A 25707-nucleotide genomic window follows, 5' to 3' on the forward strand; every position below is an offset into this window, starting at 1 on the left:
GGGTAAAACGAGTACATTTACTGGTTAGGAAACCAATAACTATTAGTTATTGAAAGATGTGCACCTCTTCTCAATAGTCTCCACTTCCAAATTCTAGGATTTGGGGTTTTTTTAAGTGGTTGAGACCCACTGGATCTCTTTAGAAACATGCCAATTAGAGAGATCAAACAAAGGCCAATTAGAGATATCAAATTAGAAATAGAAGTTGAATTGAGTTTGCAAGTAAAGCTGTAAAGTGTCCGTCTCCGGAGGTCTCTATGGGAATAGAAATGTGTATCTGTGCATAATAGATCCTAAATACTTGTTGAATGAAAAAATAAAAATTGAGTCTGAGGCATATAAATCATTGCCTGCTTGAATGAAAAATTTTTGTGATTGTTTAACACTCTTATTCTAAAATATTTGATCATTTAAATTTCCCCCCTCCACTCCCACTTTGGTCAGCTTGTTTCTATTGTGAATTCTGTAGCCGATGGCGTTTTTTTTGCTTATGTCTGAACAATTATAAGTACGTATGGCATCCCAGAATCAAAACTTGGTTCTCTGAAACGACTAATAAGATTTTGACAAGCAAAAGCTAAGAACTACAGTTCTTACTTTTGCAACTTTTCTGTATATTTCCAAATACATTTTTTCAAGTTAATAGCCTTTCTAGAAAAAGCAGTATATATTTTTAAAAGATATATTCTCCAATAATAACAAAAATTAAGTTCCTAGAAACATATTTGATGAAAGATCTTTATGTAGACACTGGAATAACTTTAACTTTATTGAAAAATACTTCTAAAAGATCTAAATAATGGGAGGGGCATAAGATATTCATAGATGATCTCATTATTATAAAGATGGCAGTTCTCCCAAACGTGGATCCAGTACAATCCCAGTCAAAATTCAACATGTTTTTGGAACTTAGGTTGATTCTCCTAAGATCCAGAAATAGCCAAAAGATCAAAGATCCAGAAATAGCCAAAAGAATCCTTAAGAAGAAACAGGTAGAAGGATTTAGAGACATTTATATTGTTATAAAGCCAAAACAATTTAGACACTGTAATTTTGGCAATAGGGATAAGTGATTAGACCAGTAAAACAGTATTTCTGAAACAGGCCCACATTTATATAGAAAACCTGTTATGTGACACAACTGAAACGCAAATCAGTGGAAAGAATAAATAAACGATACTGGGGTAATAGCTTATCCTTATGGAAAAAATGAAAATGGCACCTGCCTTGCAGCATACATAGTAATTAATTTCAAATGGATCAAGGACTTAAACACAAAATACACAATTATAAAACTTTTAAAAGAAACATAGAAGAATATCTTCATGTCCTTGGGGTAGGGAAAGAATTTATTACACAAGACAGAAAATCATTATACCATAAAGAGACATACATAACTGCACTGCATCATATTTAAGAACTTCTCTTTGTCAAGAGACTGAAGATAAACCATAACCCATAACAGACAGATGGATTTACATTTTGGGTAATATATAAATAACTCCAACAAATTCATAAGAAAAAAATAATTCAATAGAAAAATGGGCAAAGTGTATGCGCAAGTTTTTCACAGGGAAGGAAATGTGAATAGCCAACACACAAATGAAGTTATGCTCAACCCCATTAGTAATTAGGTAAATGCAAATTTAAACCACAGTAATACCGTTTCTCACCCACCAGAATACCTATAATTAAAAATTTATGGGGGCTTCCCTGGTGGCGCAGTGGTTGGGAGTCCGCCTGCCAATGCAGGGGACACGGGTTCGTGCCCCGGTCCGGGAAGATCCCACATGCCGCGGAGCGGCTGGGCCCGTGAGCCATGGCCGCTGAGCCTGCGCGTCCGGAGCCTGTGCTCCGCAACGGGAGAGGCCACAACAGTGAGAGGCCTGCGTACTGCAAAGAAAAAAAAAAAAGTTTATGGTATTAGGTGTTGGCCATAATATGTGGAGTGAAAAGAACTCTCATATATAGGCATACATCAGAGATATTGCAGGTTCCGTTTCAGACCATTGCAATAATGTTAATGTCACAATAAATTGAGTCACACAAATTGTTTGGTTTCCCAGTGCATATAAAAGTTATGTTTATACTATATACTGTAGTCTATTGAATGCTTAATAGCATTTTGCCTAAAAAAACTATATACCTTAATTTAAAAATATTTTATTGCTAAAAAATGCTAACCATCATCTGACAACCCAGGGTTACCACAAACTTTCAATTTGTAAAAATAAGTAAATAAATAAAAATGCAATATGTTCAAGGTGCAATAAAGTAAAGCACAGTAAAATGAGGTATGCGTGTGCTCTGGGTGGAGTGTAAATTGGTACAATTACTCTTGAAAAAAAATTGGCATTACCCAGGAAAGTTCAACATGGGTATGATGAACAACCCAGCAGTTCCAGTTCAAGTAAATACAATGTAGAAGTATGAATACAGGAGTCATGTACAGCGTTGCTTGTATAGGAAAGAAACATGGAAACAATCTAAAGGTCTAACAGTAGAGCGTATAAATATACCACGAAGTATCCAGTGAAATTCAAAGAAATACTCTCCATCTGCACAAATAATTACACTGCAAAATGACATGGAGGAATCTCACTAACGTAATATTTATTTGGTTGCAACAGGTCTTAGTTGCAGCAGGCGGGATCCTAAGTTGTGGCATGCAAACTCTTAGTTGCGGCATGCGTGTGGGATCTAGTTCCCTGACCAGGGATGGAACCCGGGTGCCCTGCATTGGGAGCACAGAGTCTTAACCACTGCGTCACCAGGGAAGTCCCTCACAAACGTTATATAGAGTAGAAGAAAGTAAGTCACCTTGGAGCATGTATAGATCTGTTTTATAGTTCAAAAACACACAGAACTGATCAGAATGAGATTCCTCCATGTAGGCTCATTTTCATGCCCCACGTGTTTGCAGAGTGGCTACAGCAACTCTGGCCTCTAAATCCTGTCTTGTTCGTGTCTCATAGAAGCAGGAAAAGTTCTGCTTCCTTAGTAATTTTAATAAAATACCCCAGTTAGGTCTCATTGATCCCGATTGGTGTGGCTTGGGTCACGCGCCTATCCATGCACCAATCAGAGTAATCAGGGAGATGAAATATGATGAATTGTTTAGCCTAATTGATTTCATTCAGAGCACCTGGGCTGATAGTAGGACAAAGGAGAGGGAAACGCTGGTATGGTTGTCAGAAGGAGGGTAGATGGATGTTGGGCTTCCAAAATTATAGAGGATAGTATTCCGCCCCCTTTCAGCAGCCAAATTAAGAAGGTTTGTATTTCACTAGCTACTGTTGCTTGCTTATGGTCTATGAAGGAAATGAGGCAGCTCAAAGAAGGGCAAGTGGAAGAGAGAAAGTGGTTTTTATGTCGAAGTGGACCTAGAGTCCAGAGTTACCTGGCATTCTTAAATCAGAATGGATAGACGTGGCGCGGCCCCCCAGAATGGCAGGTGTGGGGCAGGCGCTGGACTCCGGTGTGAATACAGAGATTCCTTTTGGAGTTACATGATCAAACTGTGTATCCCCTCAAAAATACTCGCTTTGTTTTTGTCTACTTGACCATCTGTGTTACTTATTTAAGGAATACTTTCTAGATACTTAGGGCGTGAACATTGGGAAAGTTGCCCTTTTTTGGTCTCATTGCTATTGAGTACACTATCGTCTACACTGGTCTAAAATTCTGTGATTTCTGGTAGCCCCGTATGTGAGTTTTCACCCTCACTTGTTTCTTCTATGAAGTTTTATGTGTTTTACTCAAGAAATAAAGATAACAGATTTCATGCTTATGGGCAAGCTTTTGGGGCTCCTGTGTTTCAAATAGTTGACATTTTTAGGGAAAGTGTCTACGCCTTGGGTATTTGCACAGTCATTATCATAAGTAGAAGTGTTTTTATCGAACATGACTTTAAATTGTTCCTTGTTTAAACCCTGCCAGACTCAGCCCATTAAACCTGTTTTTACCTAGTCACTCAGTATCATCATCCTCCAAAGCTAACAGGCCTTTAATTTTGTCCTGATATAAAGAGTAAATGTGATCCCTTTTGTGACATTGATCCCATAGTTATTGTCAGAAACACTTGGCTTTTAGTTTCTCTCCTCCCTCTGTTGTCTGAAATGAGAGATAAGCTTATTTTAGACACTGTAGCTAAAAAGACATGGCGACATATTGGACTTGTGTCTCCTTTTTATAAAACCAACCCTGACATTTTATTTATTTTTATTCTCAAACTCACATTAGTTGTGGTGTGCCTATAGAACTTATTTTAAACACCACCTTGCATGTACTCCTGACTGTAAGTTTCACATTGTTCTTTGGCCAAAAGCAATAAAATGTGACCTGTTTTATCATGGGTCAGTGAAGTGTAATTAACATTTTCTTTCCAGAAGTATAACATTAATGGCTGTTTATAACATTTCCCCAACCTTCAAGAGTGTAGTGAAGTGTTTGGGGGTATTTTTATATCAAATTCTATTTGTATTTAATGCTGTGAGTATAATCTATCAGTGCATTTTGCACTTAAGGCCGGATAATCAAATATTCTTAATGTGTTTTTTTCTAAAAATTCTATCGTGAATTTATAGAACAGCCTCTGAGATCCTCAAGTATTCACCTATAAATAAGCCTCTCTGATTATAAAAGCCTCTTACTGTTCTCATATTCCTATAATGGTACTTCACCTTCTACAGACCAAAAATATAAATTCATTAGTTTACCTCATATTGAGTTTCCTGGCTAGATGATGCTTTTTTTTTTTCCCTTTTCTAAAAAAGTACATTTATACTTCTCAGCATTTCTCATGAGGAAACCATTGTCCTAAAGATTTCCTTAAACATTTTCTACATAGGTTCTTTGAGCATAATTTTTCTGAATATGACCTGTTTTCAGACTGTCTTTTTTTTTCATTTGTTTGTGACTGGCCTTTGCTACCACTGGACAAAAAGCGTTGCTTTTTACGTATTTCAAATCATCTGATACCACCCTTACTATTTCCAACAGGGTTATTTTTAGATATTTCTCTTGAGTTTTAGGTATTCAGCCTTGCACCTGCTGATGGTGGTATTTGGTCTGTTCATTTCCTTTCACTAATACTTTGTGAACATCTTTTTATTTTATTCCTGACTTTTTAGCAAAAATGTTGTCTGTTGGTTTTAGATCTTTTTAAAAATCACAGTAGGTGATCTTTCTATTTCTAGATTACTGAGAGGTTATCAGGTATAAGTGCTGAGTTTATCACATGCTATTTTGTCATCTTTGGAAATATGAATACGTGTTGATCTGACCTATTGATACAGCGTAAGAGATTTATTTATATAATATTTATAGAATAAGCCCAGTTTATATTGTTGTATCATTATTTTAATTTACTAGAAATCAAGAGTTCTGAGCACTTTATTTGATGTTCTTCCATCTTGTTTATCTAAGTGAAATAAACCTCTTACTTTTTTCCTTCTCTGTGTCTTATCAGGTTAGGTATCTGATAAGCTTCACCAAACAAACTGAAGAGTCGCGTTTGTTTTATATCCTGAAAGCTTTTTGTACAGTTTGGGAATTGTCTAATCCTTGAAGTGAACCATATTTCTTAGCCTTTCGGCTTTTATATTTCTGGTTCAGTTTTAATAATTAAATACCACCTTAGAAAACTGTTTCCATTGAGATGTTCAGATTTATTCACAAGGATCTTTTTATATGGCATTCTCAAGTTTATCATCTCTTCCATATCTGTGATATGTTCTTCTAGTAATTCGAGTTTCATGTTGGATTTTAAGACTAGATTTGCCTGAAATCTGTCTATGAGACATTTCATTCTATAATGAACCAGTGACTTTTTTTAAAATATCGAAATCAAAAATTCCTGCTTTTATTTTTTTCTGCCTTTCCTATATTACCCTTACTGCTGTTTTTGAGCTTAAGTTTAAATATGCAGTTTATTGCTTTGTTCTCTCCAGTTTAAAAAAAAAACAAAACAGCTACTAGCGTCACAAGTAAAACTGCATTTCTTACTCCCCACCCAAAATGAAATTAACTTGCTTTTACCGTCTATCCCCACTCATTTCCCCGTTTTTCATAACATGATCCAGGATTTCAGACTTAGATGAACTTAACTACTATAGTAATGTTTTTATTAGACATTTTTTCCAAAAATTTGGAAGTTTGCACACTATTTGGACTGGTTTTAGAATAATTAGCATACTTTATTCCCTATTTACTGCTTCTAATGCTTACCAGCCGTGCTACTACATGACTACTTTTTCACTCTTTTTATTTGGATTCATCCCTCAGTCAAGTGGAAATATTTTCAAGTAACTTTTGTTCATGAAGATACCTATCTGATACATATCTAGGCACATTTGTTTTTCCATTATATAATGTCTGTGGTTCTTTCTTTTCAAAAATAGTGACCAGAAAAAAAGCAACCCCAGATTTTACCACATCTAAGCATTACTCCCATTAACTTCTACCTTCCCACCCCAAGTGCTTTGCAAAGATGGAAACTGAGAGGACTTATTGGCTACAGCCATAGAGAGGAGCTCAGGGATAGAGTGGCCATGGCCTTAGAAGGCGGTCACATCCTGTGGAAGACTTGCGTTTCAGAGATAAGGATACGAGGGTTGAGACTGAGTGAAATCATCCATTCTCCTTCTGCTCCTTGGAGTTTCATCTCTCTTCCTGGTAAAGGAAATTCTTCTTGGCTCCTGGCAAGTCATTGAACTTAATTTTTAGCGCTATTGAAAGTTCAAGTCTTTTTTAGATTTTCTGAGTATTTCAAGGGAAAGGGAAAATCAAGATTGGACAGTAACTTTCTAACACCACACCCTGTAAGTTGTTTTTTAAGTTAAATTGTTATGATTATTGCTATAGGTCTATTATAGACCAGTAGCATAGGTGACTTTTTCCTAGGAAAATTATGGTCTTTTTGCATCCAGTCTTCCTTTTGCCCCTTAAAATTGGCCCAGATTTCTCATCCATGTTCCACTGAAATCATTCTGGAAAAGTAAAAAGCAATTTATATTTTGTGTTTCTGCTACAGGTGGAGACGGATGTTAGCAGTTGGTGGGTGAAGACACTGGAAAGGCTTCAACCATAAAAGTGAGCTGTTTTCATTTTTTTACCACTTGAGTATGAAACATGCTAAAAGATTAATAAATTTGTAATTTAGGTTTGTTAGGTATTTTTGTGTAAGTACCCTCTAAGAGCCAAATTTATATTGTTTTTTAACTATTTTGTAAGACAGAATAACAAATATTATAACCAGAGGGTGAAATACAAAAGAAAATTCATATTTCAAAGTACATACATGAGGAATAAAAATGGAGTCAGGAAGCGTAAACCATAGTGTGACCCAAGTTGGAATCATACCTTCCTGTTGGCGCGCTACTGCTAATGAGTCAGTCTCTTGGTTAATATTTTAAATGCTTTTCATTGGTGAGAAAAGTTCTTCCTGTTCTTTTTAAGTTCCTCTTTTTTCTTTAAGATTTAAAATCTCAATGCAATTTTGCGGTGGTAGTACTTGAAAAACCACAGTGAACAATAAGAGGGAAGGGAAGGAGGGAGATACACACTTTTTTAAGGTCTAGGCAGTTATTTTATTCTGTTTCTCCTTTCCTAAGTCCTTTAATTTATCATACTCTGACCACATCATAAGCTATTTGGCAAGACTTGAAATGTTAAACTGACATTATTACTCAATTCCGTATCAAATGCTTACTAGAATGGAAGGATTATGTGAAGAAACTCAGTCCTGGTAAGCACAGCATTATCCTTTTACTCATTTATACTTTCAATTCTACACCAGGTCTTTTTTTTTTAACCAAACAGTAAAATAAAAATAACATTAAAGCATAAGTGCAACAAGGGGTTAGAGTCTGCCTTTAACTAGCACAATAATCATGCTTTGTTGGAATTATGAATATTTGATACACTGCATTATTCTTGTTGAGGTACTCAGAGTTATTACAAAGACAAATGGTATTTTAATGGAGTAAAGATGTCTTTGCTTGTGTTGGAGTTCAGAGTCCATCGGTATTTTGTTAACTGGTAAAATAGTGGTTTTCTTACCGCAGATCTTCATTACTGGCAAGAAAGTCCTAGAAGTTCTTTTGTCTAATGTATGACTAGCATGCTGAGGAGCTTAAAAATCAAGAGTCTGAGGTCCAGAGCTGACTTACCCATTACACACAGTGCCTGGGGCCATGATGCTTCTAGTGGCCCATGAAAATGTTTTAATTTTAATTCTTTCCCCAAAAATAAATAGAAAAAGAGTGAATATATAATAATGAACCCAGCCTGGATTATATTTTTCTTTATACCAAGGCAGTCATAAAATATAATTTTTAATATTCTTTTTTATGGAGGAAGGGGCCTCAGAGCCCAAGAAAATCGTCATGTGCCCCTACCTGGATCGCAGTCAGGCACACTCTATATATGTGACAGATTCAGTCATTTGAACGCTTTTTTTTTTTCTGTTTTTGAAGTGGAATAATCATTTCTTTTTCAGAAATGATTACCTTCTCTGGAAATGCGTATATAGACTTGTCTGCTCACCAGAGAGATACATGGTTCGTCTCCAAAGAAAGAAATGACATCTTGTTAGGTTAGATAGCTGTGGTTATTCATGATGTTTTCTTAGAATAAAAGAAATATTTTCTCTCCTGAGAGACCCACTGATATTCTGTTTGCTTTGTAATATGATACGCAAAATAAGGGAAGGGGAAGCGGGACTAGCTCAGGATTCTTTGGTCCCATTTTGGACAAGCATTTTTGCCTGAGAAGTGTGTGTTCCATGAGAACAGTGGCGACCCCTGCTCCTTGCTGCTGTGGGCATGTGGACTTTAGCTCTTAGATCTTCCGTGGTTGCTGATCTGTGTTACTGAGTACATGACATTTTCAATTACCGTGACCGATCCGGTTTTGTTTGTTTCTGAAGCCATGATCTAGTGTTGGAGAAAATAGCTTTGTCAGTCTTCACCTGCAGTGACCAGATAAGAATAGCTTATAAAAGTCACTTGTTCATTTAAAGTAAGTGTGTTGAATGTCTGATGAACTTCTTTTTCAAAACTGGTACCCACTCAAATATAAACTCCCTCAGAGCCAGGTCTTTGCATGTTTTGCTTGTTGCTATATACCCTAGAAAAAGCCAGACATAAGGGAAGCTCAAATGTTTGCTGAAAGAATGAATGAGCTAATTTCCTTCTTTGGAAAAGTCATGTTTCCCCCTCCCGAGAACTAAGGCTCCAGGCCTCTGGTTTGAGGTAACAACGGTGGAGATCGGATACTGGAAGGGCCGCATCTCCAGTGCCTGGAGGGGTGGGTGACCCTTCAGTGGTCAGCCTCCATCTCGAGATCAGTTTACCCTTTCACAAAAATAGCTGGGTTAGAAGGAGCTTTTTTACTTTTCTAGAACTTTTTTTTTTTTCACCGTGCCGTGAGGCTTATTGGATCTTAGTGCCCCGACCAGGGATCAAACCCATGCCCCCTGCAGTGGAAGCTTGGAGTCCTAACCACTGGACTGCCAGGGAATTCCCTTCTAGAACTTCTTAAAACAACAACAGAAAAGGTATTCTGATGGCCTTCTCCACCTTGGTGCCCCCCTAGACTCCCCTCACCCCATGCTGTTCTCAGGCTGGTCCAGGCCACCCCACGCTCCCTCTTCCTAGCCCTCCAAAAGGAAAAAGTACCCCTGTATTTCTAAAACAACTGTTTATTTTAAATGTAAATACATATAATTAAATTGATAACCCCCCCCCAAATCATGTTATACTTCTGGAGTGTTCTGAAATTGTTTGGGGTATATAAGTGAACCGCAAAACTTCTAGTTCTCAGACTAGCAAATATCTGGGCATGTACACAAAAATGTATATGGTACATCAGTATAAAATAATAATCTACCAGTTTGTTACCCACAAGCTATAGATAAGAACTGTTCTCTCCAGGGTAGTAGACCAATAGATGCCATTGGGTACCAGTTGATCAAATTAAGCTAGGAAAACAAGAGAATTCTAGGGAGAAGCGCCGCTCTCTCCAGCTAATTTTTGAAAAATCAGAGGAGTATAGGCCTATTTTTCACAGTTTTTGACCCCAAAGGAATTAGAATGCATTATTTTCTCTTGGTATGATGTGTGTGTGTGTGTGTGTGCGTGCGTGTGTGTGTTTGTGTTATTCAGCTTCAAGACTATATCTTTGATGCAAACTATTACATATAGAATGGATAAACAGCAAGGTCCTGCTGTATAGCACAGGGAACTATGTTCAATATCCTGAGGTAAACCCTAATGGAAAAGAATATGAAAAAGGATGTTTATGCATATGAATAACTGAATCACTTTGCTGTACAGCAGAAATTCACACAGCATTGTAAATCAACTATACATTAATAAAATAATTTTTTAAAAAGACTGCATCTTTGAAATACCACCAAAAAGGTATGTGTGTACCCATACTCATATAAACATATTTTTTTCCTGAATAAACATTCCCATACATTTTATTCTTGGTGTCTTTTTGTCCAGGGATTCACCTGCCCCAGTTCTTTGAGGAAAGTGCATCAGGGGTGGAGTTTAGGAGCACACAGCCTAGAGCTGCCCGAGTATCTGAGAGATGCCACTTAAATGTTCCAAGGTACACACCAGGCACCGGGGTGCTCGGGGCATCCTTTACAGTTCTTGCTAGCATTTTCTGACCCCTACCATGTGGTCATGCTCTTCTCTGGAGGGAATAAACATCGCTCTGGCATCTTCCATCCCTAGCTGAGGACTCTCACGGCCCTTTCATGAGCAATTGCAGGAGGCCCACATGCTCTGTGGTACCTCAAAAGTCTTGAAGCTGAAGGCTTTGTGGGGTTGCAATACTGTGGCTTGTTACCCTTAAGACTTACAAACAATGCAATGAAGGATGCTCAGTGAGGAATCAACACTGCCCAGCCCTTTACATATCCTGTAAGTGACCTTGCCACTGTGTTCCAGGAAGTGTTTTACTTAAGGCTGATAGATTTATTGGAAGGCAGCTAATAGAAGAGTTATCGGTGGCTACAGCATAAATGATTGACATTGTGAATAAATAACTAATTATATTGCACTAGACATTGCTAATAATATACCCATCTGGTGCAATTCTTGGCACTAAGCTAGAGGACAGGGACTTAATGCAGTGGGATCTTTAAAAAGTCATTGAGATGCTTTCCATCAGTTTTCTTCCATTGCAAAATCCCTTGATTATCTCTTAACATGGAGCTGTCATGAAAATAATTTTTAAAGGATAATCGAAAATTAAAAGTGTTATAATAACTAAATGTAGTGGTTACAAAAATATAGCACAAAATTACACGTTCAGAAAGACGTACAGATTTGGCTTTCTGAGTATGGGCACCTCTGCTTTTGGGCTTCCCTGGTGGCTCAGTGGTTGAGAGTCCGCCTGCCGATGCAGGGGACACGGGTTCGTGTCCCGGTCCGGGAGGATCCCACATGCCACGGAGTGGCTGGGCCCGTGAGCCATGGCCACTGAGCCTGCACGTCGGGAGCCTGTGCTCCGCAGCGGGAGAGGCCACAACAGTGAGAGGCCCACGTACCACAAAAAAAAAAAAAAAGTCTCCTTTTAAAGAGTTCCGGAGATGGGTTGCATAACAGTGTGAATGTACTTAGCACTATAGAACTGTACGCTTAAAAATATATGTATTTTACCACAATTAAAATAAAAAAAATTTTTTTAATATCTTCTGGAAGTTTGCATACCTTAAGCTGGTATAAAGACTAGACACCTTGTGGTGGGGGGGAGGGGTGAAGGAGGAAAACTTCTTCATTGTAGATCCTTCACTGTATCTGGGAAAGGTATGGGGGGAAGTCCCCAACCATTTTTGAGAGAAAAAGGGCATAAGTTTAAAAAAAAAAAAAAAAAAAAGGTACTTGTTTTCTCATGAAGGGATGACCTTTGGAATAAGGAACTAGTTCCCGTTCCTAGCATTGAGTATAAGAGGATTCTCAGGACAGTATGTTCTCAATTTTGTGGAATTATGGTAATAGGTTTCTGTCAAAAACAAGGACAGGGAGGGGGGCTTCATGGTCAAATAAGTTTGGGATTTAAGCAAGGTTAATGATTACTTTTTCTGCAGAGCCTTTACTATGCTGCCCTGAACTGTATGTCTTCAACAAGGAAGTGTTACAGGCAAGGTTCTCAGACTTATTGAAATGGAATTCCTCCTCCCTCCCCAAAGCCCCCTTCCCCACCTGCTAGTTTTTTGACCTATTACTGTGCTGCTCTGTGGAAGATGGCTTGGTAAATGCCAATGTAATATGGAAAGAGGAAGTGACCAGCACAAACACAGAAATGGGTTATGGGAAGAAATATAGACGCATTGAAGCCCTAATTGTGACGTGTCTCGGTAGAGGAACCGAAGAGGACATTTGGAGGATAAAACTCTATACAGTGACTCCAAGAGCTCCATCTGGATAACCAGTAATGGAACCAGCCTGAGTTTGATGGTGAGGGATTCCCTCCCATTTTGCTCTCCCCTCAGACTGACCTGTATGTTCCATGCATGCAGCTTGTGAAGCATCTTGAAGCGTTCGGCTAAGCCACTGGCAAAGGGATCAGGGATCAGCAAAGGGTGACGTTCAGTGTTCTGAAATCCTACTGTGGAAGAAAGTTTCCTTAAACCTTTTTCTATTAAACTGCCTCCAACTTAATAACATTTGACAGATTCTGAGGGACTCCTTATTGGAAAGAGGTAGCATAAAATTACTTAGCATAGGTTGTTATTGATACATCATGAAAAGTGATCTGTTTTCGAATGATCATTTTATAAATGAATGTCTACTTTGTGTAAAGCAGTAAGTATTGTGAGGGATGCAAAGGCAAGAAGACAAGGCTTCTGTCCTTGGAAAGGTTGTAAAGTACACCAGAGAAGGTAGAACACATCTAACAAGTAACCTTTCTGTGAAGCAGTATGTGATAAAAAAAAAAAAAAAAGTGGTAACAGAAACTTAGAGTACCAAAGGACCTAGAAATATGATCCAAAGAGATGTACTTCCCATATAAATTATTCACTTGTGAATGCCCCATGTCTTGAAAATAATGCTTATTTTCTGTTGGGTACAAAGTTATCAATTAAATCAAAATCATTTAACTGTTATTCAGATTATCAGTATCCTTACTTAACTTTTGCTCTATTTGACCTGTCATTTTCTGAGGGAGCTGTTTTGGAACTTAATTGTGTTGAGTGGATTGTTAATTTTTTCTTTTAGTTCTATCAGTTTTTCCTTGTTTTATTTCAAAGCTGTACTTTAGATACACAGAGGTTAATAAGTTATTCAGTTGTTATGTAGCTAGGTGCAAGATAATTGTTGTGTTTTGGAAACCAGATAGAATATCCAATCCCCATGAAGTATGGGCTCGCAGAGGGTTTTTGAAGGTCTCATGTTTTTAACATCTGCCGCTGATGATGAACCTTGGAATGACCTGCCCAGGGCTTACAAAGGGACCATCTAATAGACATGGAAAGGCCGTCCCTTAAAATGTCAGAAGAACCAGATGAGTCCAGTGGTGCCAGCTCTGCTTTTGGCAGCTGTAGATAATGAATCTAGTGTCTGGAACAGACAGTTAGTTGTAATATCTGAGAAACTTGGAGAAGCACTGGACCAGACTCACCAAGCTTAGGAAGTCCGTACAACAGAATTATCCGCCATAGCTTTAGGTAAGCAAGGCCTGTATTCATGTTGACTGAATAAAGCTGACATCCCCTCCGCCTCTGTCTTGGCCCCTTGCTTCCTGTCTCATTTCAGATCCCAACTATTGCTGTTTCAGCTGCATTTTCCAAGGTATGCATAATTTTAAAATCTGTGTTTTATTGCCTTACACCATCATGACTTTTCTATGCCATAAGGAAAGCCTGTTCTAGAGAGGCAGATTACATTTGTGATAAAGGCTTTCTAGAGTTAAGTCAGGTATTAAAGCAATCATTGTGTTTTAAATTGAAAGACGGGAGTTGCAATTGATCTTAAGTCCTGTATTAAGTGGAGTATTTTCTTTTAATATTCTTTGTCTTAAAAAATGTGGAATTGGATTTCTTAAAATGTTGTAACTTCATATATATTCCTTTGATTTCTAAAGCATAGTCATTCAAAGATAAACAGAGTTTAGCAATTTCACAAGTCCTCATAAATGGAATATTATAGCAACCAGGCTCTTAGGCAAATGATCACCCAATCCTTTTTTTTCTGGTCTCTCTTTTGTTTCTAAACTCTCCGTCTCATTTCTAACTCTTTTCTGAGTGTTTTCAGTTGGGGATCTCCCAGTTACCTCTAAGGCCACTTATTCCTAAAACTACCTTTTAACTCCTATTTGAGGAAAATAAAGATACTTTTGTGCAGGCTTATCATTTCAAGTGCACATTTGACATCTTTCTCCCTTCCTCCCCCACCCCCCACCTCCACCCCGATACCTGATTTGTCACTAGATCTCCCTAAATTTACTTCCCTATCTGTGTCAGCCCTTCTTTTCCATTTCCACAGACTTCAGAGAAGGGAAAGGTGAATATCTGAATGTTTGCCACATGCTACACATTATACGCTTTTTCTTATTTCATCCTTGTAGCTTTGTGCAGTTATCATCATGAATTGGGCTTCAAGGGTAGGAGACTGAAATTCTCAGAAATTTAAGTCATTGCCCGAAGTCTCACAACCAGTACTTTTGAGAAACAGGATGAGTTATAAATACCCAAGTACAAGTACAAGTCCACCATCTTCTTTGCTGCCCTGGAATGTGGGATACCGCCTGCAGCTCAGCCATGCCACATACCTCTGTGGTACCACATCGGGGCAGAAGAACCAGATTCTCTTTCTCTCTGGTTTTTCCAAATTCGTGAACCTCCAGTTCATGCTGCCCACCAGCCTGGTCCACCCACAGGGCTGGGTTAATTATGTCAGGTGTCTAGTCTAAAATTCACAGGGATACACTGTTGCTTGCTCCATAAGCTCTGACCTATTTTTGCTTTTCATCTTAAAGTCAACTGTTCTAGAAAAGTCTATTTTTTCCAACCAGAACTGTCTCCACTCCTTGGAGTTGTCATGAGGGAAACACCGTGGGTTCTGGGGTCAGTTGGACCTGGGCGGCTCATCTCCTTCCTGGGAGGCCTCAGGCACGTTTTCTGCCATCCTCAGCTATAAAGTCATGATGATAAACTCACTACAGTCTAGCTGTGGGTCCAGAGAGTGCATGTACAATGCCAGCTGTGGTGAGAGCCTGGCAGGCTCTCAAATGGAGCTGGAGGGTGATCGCAGTAATACTATTATCGAGACCTTATCTATCCTCTTAAACTCAGTTCAGGTTCCTCCTCCTTCATAAATGACTCCAGCCTGATTCTATCTGCTTCCTCGTATATAAGTTAGCTTCAGAACAATTCTTTTAGCAATTTTAATTTTGTAGTGCCTCTTGACACTGCTTTGTGGTCTTAAAAATCCTTCTTGAGTGTTGTTAATTCCTGCTCTAATGGACTAAAAGTTCAAAGGCAGGACTAGGTCTTATGCATATGATCTATAGCCTGGTGCCTGATATGTAACTATTCACAGACTCTTTGGATTCAAACTTAAGAAGGTTCACATATATTCAGATGGAATCAGTAGCCTGCGTGTTGGTTTTAAGTACAGAGGGTTCCCGGGTAAATGTCTTCATGTAGCATGATTAGCCCAAATTTCTTTGTTCGTAGTTCTGAATGTGAAGAATATTGCAGAGTAAACTTTGAAACTCCAAGAAATCTTACTATCAGTATTTCTCACAAAACTGCCTTTTAAGCCCTGGGCAATCTTAACACATGGCTGTATATACACGCATGTTTTATTTTCTTGGAGTACCTCCAAGATAGGAAATATTCTAATTGTCTTCATAACTGCTATTTTCTAGGCCTAAATTTTTTTCTTGGGCAGATTTTCATTTTTCTTCTTTGCCTCTTCAGTCCAGGTAACTTTTTCTCCCCTCCCCTCCTGGCCAGGTTTTCCGCTGGGACAGTCTGGTGGGGAGGATGTTGCTATAAAAAATAAGCCTGAGGAAGAGTCAGAGAAGAGATCGTTTAGAGATAAAAATGTGGTGGCACTTTTAAACTGAAGGGACCGTTTTGTTCATGATGGGTCTTCTATTTTTATTTTATTATTATTTTTTTAATTAAAAAAATCTCTTTATTTGAAAGACACAGAAGAAAATAAACAAGATAATTCACAAGCTGGGAGAAAATATAATATACATATATGATAAAAATATATAAAGAGGGCTTCTCTGGTGGCGCAGTGGTTGAGAGTCCGCCTGCCGATGCAGGGGACACGGGTTCGTGCCGCGGTCCGGGAAGATCCCACATGCCGCGAAGCGGCTGGGCCCGTGAGCCATGGCCGCTGAGCCTGCACATCCGGAACCTGTGCTCCACAACGGGAGAGGCCACAACAGTGCGAGGCCCGCGTAACACAAACAACAACAACAACAACAACAAAAAATATATATATATATATAAAGAACTCTAAAAACGCAATAATAACAAAACATCATTAAAAATTAATAAAAGATTTGAACAGATACTTCACTAAAAATGAGATACAGTTGGCAAATAAACAAATGAAAGATGATCAACGTCATCATTTATTAGGGAAATTCTTATTAAAATCACAATTAGATCCCAGTTATTTGAATGCTGGTGTGGGTACAGGGCATTGTACACTGCTGGTGAAAATGCAAAACGGTTCAGCCATTTTGGAAAACACTTTAGTAGTTTCTTATTAAGTTTAATATAAACTACCATACAACTCATCAATCTCTCAGATATTTACTCAAGTGAAATGAAGATATAAATCCATACAAAAACCTGTATGTGGATGTTTAGAGTAGATATATTTATTAACAATTGCCAAAAAAGTGGAAAAAACAAAAGAAAAATATTCATCAGCTGGTGAATGGATAAACAAACTATGCTACATTTGCTCAATGGAACACCGCTCAGCAATAGAAAGCAACGAAATATGGGTATTTTTGGCAACATACATGAATCTCAAAGGCACTAGACTAAGTAAAAGAAGCCAGATTCATATACAGACTACATATTGTATGATTATATTTATATTACATTATCACAAAGGCAAAACTACAGGGACAGAGAACAGCATTACCAGGCGATGGGGCCAAGGATAGGGAATTGACTATGAAAGGGAACATGGGAACTCTTTGGTGTGATGGGAAACTTCTATATCTTGATAACTTGACAGTAAAGGAGGTTACAAAATTATATGCCTTGTCAAAATTCACAGAAAGGCACAGCTAACATGGTGGATTTTGTTGTATACAAATTGTACTTAAATAAAATTGGCTAAAAAGTAATCTGTGAGTGGAATGAGATTGAGTGGGGAAAGTTATGAAACAAGGTTGGCCATCAGTTGATTGTTGTGGAAGGTAGATGAAAGGATGCATCATTATTCTGCTCTGTCTACATTTATATGTTTATATATATAGTTTTTTAAATAAAATCTGCAAATACAGTTTAGTCTTAAGGAACTGTGTTTTAAATTAATGATAAAAATAACAGGGAAGTACAGTCCAAGTCAATTTACTGAAAATAGTTAATGACAAATAAAGAATTACCATTAAGAATTATAGGTAGATATAAGTTATAATGATGGGTCTTTTAGCTTTATTTAATCACCCCGTATTCAGAGCCAGTTTTTAAAACTTCATACTTTATCATTTTAACTGGAGGTTTGGGGACCCTCTCTTTCAACAACATAAGTATTGGCAAAATAATCATTTGAAACACGTTGTAGCCAAGTTTCACCTGCCAAGGTGTGTGTTCCATCCTAAATTCACATTTAAATGCGTTTGCAAAGTCTATCTCTAAACAAAATGCAGATTACTAATTTTGGCAATATTTTGCCTATATGGAGAAGTTATATGTTAAAATATTTACTTAAGAAAAAAAAGTCTCCTTTGTCTTCAGGCTTAAAGTTGTGAAATTGAACTGCGTGAGAGCCTTTGGAAGAACCCTTCCCAGGGGAATGGCCTTCTTCCTTCTTGGGGTCAAGGTGAGGGGGTGAAGAGTTGGGAACCACATCCCCCAGCTGTGGAACACCCGGCTCGGTGCATTAATTCTCTGCTCTGTGCCCACCTCTCCCTTGTCTGTCCAGGAGGCAATGCTAGATAAAACCCCAGAAGGTGTAGAGGCGCCGGCTGACTCAGCCCGCACCACCACTGGGACCTGGGAAGATCTCTCTCTTAGGAAAAGGAACTTTGCAAAGAAAAATTTCAAAACTTCAACAATTTTCAAGAATATTTGAACATTCAAGACTAGGATTCTGTAAGGAAAGACTGGGACGTAATAAGGGTTCCGTCAGTAACACCGTGAGTATACACAGCATATGTTACATGCAGGCAATCTTCAATTTAAGCCAGGGTTGTTTTCCAAAAGTTCATTTGAAAAATATTTTGGAGTGTGTTTTTTCCTCATTAGATGTAAAGCTATGTGTGGGAAGTCCTCTGGCAAACAGAGCCTGTTTAACCCATACTGTTCCTGGAAAGCAGTTCAGGGCATTTTGGTGGCCGGTTGCCAATACTAATATTCTTCCCCACTGTTCATATAAACAATTGCGATTCCAATATTTGTAGAACTTCTCACAACTAGAAAATGTGGCATAAACATTTTTATGAGGCCATGTGTCTTGATATCAGAGTGTAGAGAGACACACATTAGCTATAAAACTATAAGTCATACAGACGTGAGTAATCGTGTATAAGAATGATTCAGGAGAGCTTCGTCAACATATCAAAGCAATAATAGAAGCACATTTCAATTATATAGCACTTTCAAGTTTGATATATTTATAATTTATGCCAGTTTGAATTTTGAAACTCTAATACCCAGGCATTCTTATTTACTTTGTGCAAGAGCTTAGGGGGAATGCTTTGAAATGAATAGTAAGATGGGGCCTGGTATCCTGAGAGGAGAATGAGGAGAATGTAAGAATGATGCCCTGTGTGGACCTCTTAGGGAGAGGAGGGAGGAGTAAGTAATTCAGAAGTGTGAGCCAGGGACTTCCCTGGCGGTCCAGTGGTTAAGGCTCCACGCTTCCACTGCAGGGGGCGCAGGTTCAATCCCTGGTCAGGGAACTAAGGTCTTGCGTGCCGCAGGGTGCGGCCAAAAAAAAAAAAGAAGAAGAAGAAGAGTGGGCTGTAGAAAGGAGGAACATGCAGATCATGATAGCCCTCCTCCCTCATAAATCCCAAAGTGAGAATTGGCTGGTTATGGTAATAGTAGGTTGAAGGAGAGAAGAAGGGGGAGGGTAAGGAAATCTTTGCCTTTCAAGTCGCCATCTTCCCAATCAGGGTTACGCCCTGGTCTCTGAGACATATTCTTCCATAAAAACACTGATAACCTATGGTTAGATCCCACATTTGAGAATCATTATGGGTTAACAAGCTTTTACAGGCGAAGCAGCTGGGAACCCTCTATACCAATAGAACCTGGAACACATTTTCCTGTAGAAATAAACAACCATTTACCAGGAGTCTTTTGGAATGTGCTCCATTTTTAAATTGGTTCTGCCTGTATGTGTAGAGTTGAGTGAGCCTGAGAAGCAAATAGTAAAATGCTGGATTCTCATGGGGGATGTAGGGTTTTTGCCTTTGGAACTCAATGAACTCTTGTACCTCTTTGTATATCTAGAGACCAGTCTCAACTGTGTGTTTCTTAGACACAAAATAAAATTTCTAAGTTTTCCACATTTATGATTTTTATGAACATGAGCTTTCCTATCTGAGAAACTTTAAACACTTATGAAAATAAGTATAATGCTCATGGGGTCACTTTAGAAGACAAAAACCAGATGGTAAGAGGTTCGTTGACATGACCGGCTGACCTGCTGTGAGATATTGAACACTTAAATTTATTTTTCTTCCTCCATGATCGTTCTTCTGAATATCTTGAAAGACATCCAAGAAAACTTTTTCTTCTAATTATTTCCAACTACTTCTTGGAAGTTCATTCGGACTTACAATTAAACAAATCATCTATGCTTTGGGAGCACCAATTTTAACATCCAATGTTTGTATTTATATAGAGAAAGAAGGTTAATTATCTCTCCCCACCACCAGGTTTTAGCCTAAAAGGCAAATTATTTAGTTTTGCTCCCTCTTGTATATTGAGCAGTTGCTCAGTAAATGGGTTAAATAATATGGTATCTTGATTCAGGAGAATGTGGTTCCCAAATGAACCATTTAGAGAAAATAGGATGTGACTGTGAGTAGGAGGGACAAGGGGGTGGATGCCTCCGCAAAACAAGCTGTTGTGAAGGGAGAAGTGGAAAGTAGATGCTGGGTAAGCAACCGAAAATGCCCATGAAATTGAGGCAATTATACTTAATTGTTGCAGTTTTATTTCTAAATAAAACATAGTTCTGAGTATAATCTTTCCATCCCTGGCTCTTATCCCTACATACTATTGTAGACCGCACTTCTACAAAGTTCCTCAAGTTATTTCTTGGCACCTTGGAGGGAGGGGAGCACATCTCATATTATGAACAGCTGTGGTCTTGTCTTCATCTTCTGATCTAAGTTGCTGAGCTCTCCATGACTGGAAGTGCCTGACATCCAACCAGCGCTGCCGTCCGGAATCACTCACGCCCAGAGCCCACCCGAGGCCAGTTGGTGCTTTGCTCTTTGGAGCATGTGCCAGAGTCATAGTGTATTGTGTGCAGAATTGGGGCAGATGCTTCTAAATACCTGCTGGAGGTTTAAGTGAAAATTACACTGTTAAAAAATACTTTCTGCTCTCTATTCCTCTGTCTTTAGAACTCAGACATAAACTATAGATACAGGGCCTGAGGAAAGTAGTCCAATAATTGAAGGATGGCTTCCAGGCTTCTGCCTCGGACAGCTGAGTGGGGCTACGTTATAACCAGGAGGACAGGCTTCTTGTGGTATTTAGCATCCAAGTTACATAGATCAATGTAGGCAATTCTGTTACCTATTTATCCTTTATAATGCTGTATCTACAGGAAAATGAGTCCTCCTTCCACCCTGGCAGCACTCTGGATAAAAGAGGCAAGTTATGTAAACATAATGCAGACATATAATGTGGACAATGTATTAAGAGGGCCAGATGTTCCACTTTCTGCAGTCTGATAGAGTTGTAGTTGTCTAAAGTAAGGCAATATATTCAGATTGGAATATTGCCAAGAGTAAAAAGTTTAAGAACAAGGGTAAACTTGGCCTTCCTCTCAACAAGCTGAGGTCACCACAGGATAACACTGGCTTTCCCCTTCAAGGGCTTCTTTTGTCTGGCTCTGTCCAGCAGAATCTCGTGTTAGTTCTCCATCCCATACCCCCTCTGCTCTGTTGGTCCATCTGCTGCTGACCTAACATCTGTTTGTCATCTTGCCTATTCCAGAAATGCCCTTCTTCTCTGCTTGGGGTAGAGTTCTACCCTCCAGATAACCAGTACGCCTAGTGTCTCCACCCATCTCTGTGCTCACCTCAGCCATACATAGGTGTTAATTTTAGACACCAAAAAGATCTAGTCCTAAATACCTCACGTTGCTTATGAGGAAACTGAGGCACAGAGAAAGTTGGCATCACCACCAAATTTGCGCAGCAAGTTTGTGCCAGAGACTGAACTAGAATCAAGGTGTCTTGTCTTCCAGCCCAGTATACCAACTGCATTTATAAAATTCTTTAGTTTTTCCACAAAGGGGGTATGTATATAGATACACACACACACATATTGTTTTAAACTGATGAGCAATAAGAAAGATGGACTTTTAAAAATTGATTTGCTATATTAGTCTGTTTAGAGCTGGAATGCCAACCATTCAAATCTTACAACATGAAAATTGGGCCTGTTCAAACATATATTAGGGCTGGGTTTGTATCACCTTTGGTCACCTAACTACTAAGATTTCAAGTTTCTAGCATCCCAACATCAGACTTTCAAAATCTTGAATGGCTGTAGACATGACTTTCAAAAAGGATTTCCACCCATCGACTTTATGGATACCTAGTCTTTGAAGCCTAAGAAGGCTACTTGTTTCTATTATCTGTTCAGTCAAGTCTTTGTGTTTTCAGCAAACTTATAAGAGAGCAATATGTCGTCTTATTGCAGCACTAAAATGGGGTTTGGGCAGAGGAGACTTCCTGTAACACACAATCTAACATTATAAAGTATCTTGGGAAAGAGTAGTTTGAAGCACAGTTTCCAGCAACAACCTCCCACAGTATCATTAATTTTCCTTGCTCATAGCAGTCTAGTTTTTCCTATTTGCAACAGATGTGTCTAAACAATATGTTTTATTAACTCAAACAGAAATATTTTCCTGCATTAAAATGACCCTAAGATCACATTGTTTTCTTTTGTGTGAGGAGCGTATGCTGCTTGGGAACATTTAGAGAAACCGAATTCAGATGTATGGAAAGGTAGGATTCACATGTATGGAAAGATAGGAAGTGGTGAGAAGCAGAATTGACCCTCCTTTAGAGCTCAGGATGATATTAAATCCACCAAAAATAACAAGTAAAAATACTATGAATTGTTGTCGAGTGCTACCTGTCCCTTGAAAAGATTTCTCTATCAGCAGATATTAAAAGGTTTCAAGACCTCTTGTCTATTTTTGAGATGTGTGTCTAAAGAGACATAAAGAGCAGAAGTATTTGAAGATTGACTTGTATACAAGAGTGGCTAAAATACTTGTATACAAATAGGTCCTTCCAGGAATATGAAAGGGAAGATGGATTCTGAAAGCGTACTTGCTGTTTTTTTCAGCTGGCTGTTGTCAGGTGTGAGAGTTTTTCTATGCATCGGGAAAGGCTCCCTGTGCCCACGTACTGCTGTGTCCTGGTGCTTCTGCAAGGACTGAACGTGCACCTCACTGCTATCTGTACCTGCCAAGAAAGGACGTAAAGCACTGGCTGCCCTTCCTGTAACTTTGCTGAGAACAAAATAAAAAAGTATCATGGGAGCATTAAACACCAGGACACCTTCTAGACAAAGTGCAAAATGATTTGCTTCTTTACAGCTCCCTCAAATATTTTTCAACTCCCAGTAGTCGAGTTCCAAAGAAGAAATTATGGTTTTCTCTGAGAGCCAGAAGTTCCCTTTATACATTTCTGGGTTTGGGGGGTGATATTTTGAGTTCTTCTACAATAAAATTGAACGGTCCATTTGAGCAGTTGTACCTGTATTGAGCATAGTTTCTATTTCGGGATTGTTGGAGGCAGTTGTTGAGTGCTGACCTCTTCTTTGATCCGTTGGGACTCACTGGTTTCCACGGAGTCTTGCTGGCTCTCATGACCAAGTGAGAGCTCGGCATTCTTGTCAGCTGGGGTGCAGTGTTCCCAATCAGGTCTGACCTGAAACACTCGGACAAAGGACTTTAAAATCAGAATGCTTTATGTGTCATCCTGAAAATATGTTGATTATTTTGGGAGAAGAGTGCAGCAGAAGTTTAAAACCTTGTGTTTCTTTCATTTACTTAAATTTTGATTCATTTCTGGAAAACTGTTTTAGTCTTCTGTTGTTACAAAATCCATAGTTTCTCCAGTCCTCCTGTTCTGTACAAAGTAACGCAAAGCATAATGTCTTAATTGACCTTAAATGTAAGTAAAAGGAGAGCCAAGTTATTGTGACCAATATATTTTATGCATCTGGCAGTAATCTTTTTATTTTATGGCAGTGATGACTCAAAGCAGTTGTTGATCCTAATTTACTTTTAAACATTTTAACTTAAGCCTTCTTCTCAGGGCTTCTCTGTTCCTCCCCCACCTAGCATTGTCGGATGGCTAAAATAAGATCACCGCAAGTACCGACGTTCTTTTTTCTAAGTCAAACATTTGCACGGCTACACTGTGGATTCAGGAGAGACAAAGGGAGGTCCCTGACTTAGAGCTAGCCCTCAAGTAGAGGCAGGCGGGCATCCGCAAGGCTCATAATTGTAGAGAGCTGGGATGTGTCTGTATTGTACAAAATGAGTAGGAGCGAAGAGGAAGAAAATATGACTTTGGCCTGGGCAGGTGAGGGCTGAAGAGGCATCTGAGATGGTGTTTGTGTTCCTACAGAGGGCATTCTCTGACCTACTTTGATGCCTGACTCCCTTGTAATTACTTCTGCTCGAATCCACAAGGCTTCACTCTAAGGGGAGAATTAACTCTTTAGCTAACATGGAAAATCATGAGATGTTCTTTGGGGGAAATTTTTACCTAAATTACTTTCAATACTTGACTTGATGTCAGAGTGACTTGAACTATTCATTTAGATCCTTTGGCAGTAGCAATTGTAAACAGTGATCCTTACACTCAGTCAGGTTCTTACCAAAGGTGTTCTCCATGTTGACATAAGGCTAACCCAGATTTTGACCTTGAAATGTATTTCTAATTTCCTTTTGAAGCCATTCCTGAGATTACTAAGGGATTTTTATACTGAAGGAAAGACGTGGCTTTATTAATTTTTATCCCTGCTCCTTCAATGAAATAGATGTTTATTTTTCTTTATAAACCCCATGGATTTTAATAGGAGTATCAAGAAAAACCATCAAGAAAAAAAATTTATATAATATTTTCACATGTGCTTATGTTTTCAAAGTAAATAAGCAATGAGGAATCATTTTTCAAAAATCAGTAATGTTGGTGGTGTTCTTCTACTAAAAAGATTGACTTAAGTAGCTTCACTTTTCATAGCCTCTCACTGACTTTTATTTCTTTAACTTTATAAGGAATATGATCCATTTAGTCATATTTTTAAAGACTTGTGTGAGATAAATATTAGGGTTTTAACAAAGAATAAGCCCAGGAGCAAAGCATAAAGCTAGAAGAATAGGGCTTCCCTGGTGGCGCAGTGGTTGAGAGTCCGCCTGCCGATGCAGGGGATACGGGTTCGTGCCCCGGTCCGGGAAGATCCCACATGCTGCGAAGCGGCTGGGCCCATGAGCCATGGACGCTGAGCCTGTGCGTCCGGAGCCTGTGCTCCGCAACAGGAGAGGCCACAACAGTGAGAGGCCTGTGTACCGCAAAAAAAAAAAAAAAAAAAATATATATATATATATATATATATATATATGTATGTGTATATATATATATATATATATATATATTAAAGCTGGAAGAATAGTCCAGAGAGGCAACATTAAGGAACTGAGCAGGGCCACCATGTACAGCTACACAGACCAGCTCCACACACTCCACCAGGAATGGGGCCCTCTGGAGTTGTGCAACCTGTCATCCCTAGACCTAAGGGTTATAAAAAATGTTTTCACATTTTTGGGTTCATTCAGCAAACTTTTGGGTTCCCTAATTATCCTAGGATTGTTGGGGAAACCCTGGATCACACAGCATTCATAGCTAAGTGGCCTTTTTATTGTTGACCCCCAAGAGTCGTCCATTTGGCCAAGGCAAATGGCATAATGTTACAGCTCCTATGTTGCTGCGTCTTCCCCATCCTAAAGCATGCTCCTTTAAAGAAGAAAGGGCAGAGCCATTATGGGTAAGAAGGAACCAAAGCCGCAGACCGCTGAGGAGTTTGTCAAGTCAGGAGTCCTCCACGCCTCACTTGCTCAGGCTTCCACACAGCCAGCACTTAAGGATGGGCTCCATGTGCCAGACACTGTAGTGGGTGCTGAGGATACAGTGGTTACCTTGGAAGTTCCTGCAGGAAGCCTGGAGCTAGTGGAGCTGAAAGATCATTGTAAAGACCATCGTGCAGTGTAT

At 38.9% G+C, this 25707-nt stretch overlaps 1 protein-coding gene across 5 annotated transcripts in view; it reads left to right on the forward strand.

Moving 5' to 3' along the window:
* PLEKHG1 (pleckstrin homology and RhoGEF domain containing G1) overlaps nucleotides 1–25707 on the forward strand; it is a 223045-nt gene that overhangs the window by 51199 nt on the left and 146139 nt on the right. For 4 of the 5 annotated variants that reach the window (XM_073789725.1, XM_019951566.3, XM_073789730.1 and 1 more), the window contains one exon: nucleotides 7034–7092. The gene's annotated coding sequence lies outside the window, so the exon portion shown is untranslated. Of the gene's footprint in view, nucleotides 1–7033; nucleotides 7093–13775; nucleotides 13812–25707 lie in introns of all 5 variants that reach the window. The other variant, XM_073789724.1, reaches the window with a different exon arrangement.

This window comes from Tursiops truncatus, chromosome 12 (genome assembly GCF_011762595.2).
Source record: "Tursiops truncatus isolate mTurTru1 chromosome 12, mTurTru1.mat.Y, whole genome shotgun sequence".
NCBI classification, from domain to species: Eukaryota; Metazoa; Chordata; class Mammalia; order Artiodactyla; family Delphinidae; genus Tursiops; species Tursiops truncatus.